At 36.5% G+C, this 5,000-nt stretch overlaps 1 long non-coding RNA gene across 15 annotated transcripts in view; it reads left to right on the plus strand.

The window, feature by feature from the left end:
* The first annotated feature begins 3,001 nt into the window (after nucleotides 1-3,001).
* LOC122259269 (uncharacterized) overlaps nucleotides 3,002-5,000 on the plus strand; it is a 188,213-nt gene continuing 186,214 nt past the window's right edge. For 3 of the 15 annotated variants that reach the window (XR_015192305.1, XR_015192298.1, XR_015192313.1), the window contains exon 1: nucleotides 3,086-5,000. This exon is cut by the window's right edge and continues 60 nt beyond it. This is a non-coding gene — a long non-coding RNA (uncharacterized LOC122259269). The other 12 variants (XR_015192294.1, XR_015192310.1, XR_015192306.1 and 9 more) reach the window with 10 other exon arrangements.

The raw sequence follows: 5,000 nt of genomic DNA on the forward strand, positions 1-5,000 counted from the left end.
CATCATAATTACTGCTATAATTATTACCATTATTATTACTATTATTATCAGCATTATTATCATCATCATCATTATCATTACTATTACTCCTATTACTATTATCATTATTATTGCTATTATCGTTATTACTATTACTATATTCATTATCATTATCATTATCATTATAGTCCTTACTACTTTCAATAGTATCATTACCATTTGTATAATCATTATCAATATAGCTGTTTTGTTGTTGTTACCATTATCATCATCATTATTATTATCATTAACATTGGTATCATCATTACTGTTATAATAATTTCTTCTATCACTGTTACTAATATCACCATATTATTGTTTTGTCTAATGGCCTCATAATCATCATTTTGATTATTATTGTTACAATTAGTGCAATCATCATTATTCTTATAGGCATTATCGTTATCATTGTTGTCATTATCATCATTACTACTAATACTTTTATTAATATCACTATTGTTGTTTTTAACATTACTGCTATCATCCATTATTGTTGGTATTGTTATTATTATCTATTGCTATTATCGTTGTTATTATCATCATTGCTTTCATTACTAGTATTACTATTATTACTATTTTTTATCCTTATTATTGTCATTATCAAATCCATTACTGTTTATTATGACCCTTGTCATTATTCTTATTGTCATTATTATTATACGTAATAACAACAATGATAATAATAATGATGATAAGAAAATCAATAATAAATCTAATAATAATAATAATGATGACAATAGTAATAACAAAAATGATGATTATAGTAATAAAAATAATAATAATAATAATAATAATAATAATAATAATAATAATAATAATAATAATAATAATAATAATAATAATGATAATAATAATAATATAAATGAAAATAATGATAATAAAAATAATAATAACAATAATGATAATAATAATGATAATGATAATAATTATAATAATAATAATAATAATAATGATAATAATAATAATAATAACAATAATGATGATAATAATAATAATATTATTATTACTGACGATAATGATAAAGATGATAATAGCAGTGATACTAATAATGATAATGATAGGATTGACAATAGCAATGATGATAATGATATTAAGAATAATGATAATGACTACAATAATAAGAATAAACAGTTGAAGAAAGAAGAAGAAAAGTAATTATCATTATGATTGGCATTCTAGTAAGGAGAGATATGATAATGAAAAAAAAGAAAAAAAAAGAAACAAGAATAATTTTAAAGTAATAACAATTAGCAAAAATAATGATTACAGTGATAATATGGATAATGTTAATAATAGCAGTAATAATGATAATGCCAAAAATATGATAATGATGGTAATCGTAATAACAAAGATAATAATAATTATTATTATAATAATAACAATAATAATAATAATAATATTAATATTAATAATGATGATGATGATGATGATGATAATGATAATGATAATGATAATACTAATGATAATAATAATAATGATAACAATAATAATAATAATAATAATAATAATAATAATAATAGTAATAATGATAATAATAATAATAGAAGATAATAATGTTAATAGCGATAATAATAATAATAATAATAATAATAATAATAATAGTAATAATGATGATAATAATGATAACAATAACAATGATAATTATAATAATAATAATAATGATGATGATAATAATAATGATAATAATATCAATAATAATGATAATAATATCAATAATAATGATAATAGTAATGATAATAACAATAGTGAATGTAGCAGTAATAATAATAATAATATTCATAATGATAATAATCATAATCATGATAATAATAATAATAATAATAATAATAATAATAATAATAATGATAATGATAATAATAATAATAAATAATAATAATAAAAATAATAATAATGATAATAACAATGATAATGATAGAAATAATTATAATAATAATCACAATCATAATATTGATAATAATAATCATGATAATAATCAGAATGACAATGTCGATAATGATAATGATAATAATGATAGAAATAAAAAAAATATGTATATCAACGACAACAACTATAATAATAATAATAATAATAATAATAATGATAATAATAACAAACAATAATAAGAATAAAGAAGTGAATGAGAATAATAATAATAAGAAACAGAATGATATCAATGATGATTAAAAATAATGATAATAAAAATAGTAAAAGTAACAGTAATAACGGCATTAACAATATATATAAATATATATATATATATATATATATATATATATATATATAATAAAAAAAGGAATACTAGTAGGAATAAGAATGAAGGTAAGAATGAATAATAAGATAATGAAAATGAAAATAATAATAAATAATGATAACAGTGATAATAATAATAGTAAAAATATCACTGATAAGAAGAACGGTAATAAGTCATGATAGAAACAAATAATAATATAAATTTATATAAAATAATTATAAAATTAAGATAATGACAGCAACAGAAATATCAACAATAAAAGTGAATAAAAATAGATCAGTAAATAAATAAATAAATGAAGAGCTACATCAATGAATGAGTATATATTGATAGATAAAAAATGAGATAAAATTCGAAATACAGAAAATGAATAAAATCTATCCCTTCTTGTTTTCTCAAACATCAGTTATTTGTTATTGTTGTTGTTGTTGTTGTTTTTTCTTTGTATGTTTAGCTGTTTCCTCATTCTAGCTCTTTACTTCATCTCGCATTCTTGCATCTTGTCATCTTGTTGTTCCATCTTCATTTATTGGCATTATTCATGCTCTAAAGATGCTTCGTCCGACTTGAAATGGAGAGAGAGAGAGAGAGAGAGAGAGAGAGAGAGAGAGAGAGAGAGAGAGAGAGAGAGAGAGAGAGAGAGAGAGAGAGAGAGAGAGAGAGAGAGAGAGAGTTAGAGGGAAGAGGGAGAGAAAGACAAACAGACAGAAAGAGAAAGAATGAGAGGGAGAGAGAGAGGGGGGGGGGGAGGGAGGGAGAGAGAGAGAGAGAGATAATGTAAGCACCAGAAGAAGGCAAGAAGAAAAGGAGGAGGAGAGGAAGGTGGAGGAGGAACAGGTGGTGGAGGAGGAGGAGGAGGAGGCAGACAAAGCGACGGAGGTGGTATAAGAAGGGAGGGATGAGTTGTGCAAAGGTTTATATATATCTATGTAAGTGTAAGTGCTTGTATGTATGTGTGCGTGTGCGTGTGCATGTGACCGCAGTATGCAAGGGCTAACATCTGTGCCGAGTTACGTGCATGATGGCAAGACTAACAAGTGGCAGTAAGTCGAATAGTGAGGTCGAGGCACGGGTCTTTGCTGCCGTGTGTTTGCGAGTGTGAGTGTGGCGTCTGGTGGGAGATTCTGAGGTTAAAAAACATCTGGGATTTCCTTATAAGAGCGGCAAGCAGAAGTTGCTTGTGGTGCAGCGATCTTGTGAGTCACAGTGACGGTGTGGTGACGTGGTGACATGGTGATCCCTCAATTAGATCACATTTGTGGGTTAGGGTCAGCACCCCCCACCCCTCAACCCCCACCCACCCACCCACAAAAAAAGAAAAAAAAAAGGAAATATATATACATCACGCATTGCTTTCCTAGAATGGCAAGAACCTCCTCGAAGGCGAACGTGCAAGAAGACGAAGCGAAAAAAGAGCGAAGAAGCAAAAGAAGGAGCGAAGCGAAGCAGAGGCAAGCGCCGAGTAGGGGAGGCTCGGACGCGGTATATGGGTCATGCAGAGCTTCCCGTCGCGCGAGAGTCTGGACGGAGCGGGTAGGGAGGGTAGCCATGCAGACCATACCTGGGTGCCTGACGTCATGGATGAGGGGTAATATGAGTGATAGTGATGCATGACGAAGCAGGCGAGGAGGAGGCAGGGTGAGGGAGCGGAGGGAGGGATGTAGCCCTGCATGATGTATGGACGGGCCGACGGCAAGGGTGAGAGGCGAGAGGCTCGTGCATGGCAGGCTAAGGACGTGCATGACTCTCTGCATGTAGACATTAAGGAGGAGGAGAGCGAGTTGAGTGCAGCTGAGTGCATGAGTGCATGAGTGCATGAGGGTATTGATCCTGCATGCGGGTGCGAGTGCTTGCAGGCGCCGGGGCCAGGCAGAGCGGCCAGCCACAGTTCATGAGCGGTGCTTGCGGAGGCCGCGTGTCGCCCGCCCGTCTGCCTGCCTGCCTGCCTGCCTGCGCCGCCCTACCGCCTGTTTCTACATGCCGGACAGCCTGGCCGCCTGCCAGCCCCCGCCCCCCGCAGTGCCAGATGGGGGGTCACAGTGCCGGGGATCGAGGGGATAAGTGCCAGTCTCGCGCCCCGGGAGTGTCCGCCCCGCCCCGCCCCGCCCCGCTCCCCTCCCCTCCCCCACTCGTGCGGCCGCCAGCCTGGGGGGGAGCCGGGGGGGCGGGAGCGCTGACCACCGCCGGCCGGCCGCCTTCGCCTCCTCCGTCCGCGTCGTCGCCGGGCAGCGCGGCGAGCGGGCGTCGCGGCTGGTCATTGGCCTCGGCCGCGGGTCCATGCCTGGTGGGCGCCCTGGCCGGCGGGGCGGCCTACTCGCTCTGGGCTGGGCGTGTGAGGGCGGGCGGGGGCGGAGCAGGGGCGGTGGGAGGGGCTAAGGGCGGGCCGAGGGGCGGGCCGAGGGGCGGGCCGAGGGGCGGGCCGAGGGGCGGGCAGGGCTGTGTGTGCGTGCTGTGGTGGGCGGCGGCGGTGTGCCGGGAGGAGGAGGCTGTGCTGCTGTGAAGGGGAAGTGTGAGAGGGGGAGGGCAGGGGGGATGGGGGGGACGACAGCCCAGACGCTCCTGACATCTGTCGGCTGTGCTTGCAAGCTCGCGCGGGAGGTACCTTCCCAAGGGGAGCCTGCATGCAAAGTTACAATGAAATGATCTAAAATATAAGGCAAAAGAGTGTTTTATATGAGATAATAAAGTGGTGAGTGTATCCCTACCGTGTGGTGTTGGCAGTGCAGAGCCTTGTGACAGTGCTTGCAGTGCA

The sequence above is a fragment of the Penaeus japonicus genome, unplaced genomic scaffold, assembly GCF_977035675.1.
Source record: "Penaeus japonicus unplaced genomic scaffold, GWHDUDI00000001_assembly GWHDUDI00000002, whole genome shotgun sequence".
Lineage (NCBI taxonomy): Eukaryota > Metazoa > Arthropoda > Malacostraca > Decapoda > Penaeidae > Penaeus > Penaeus japonicus.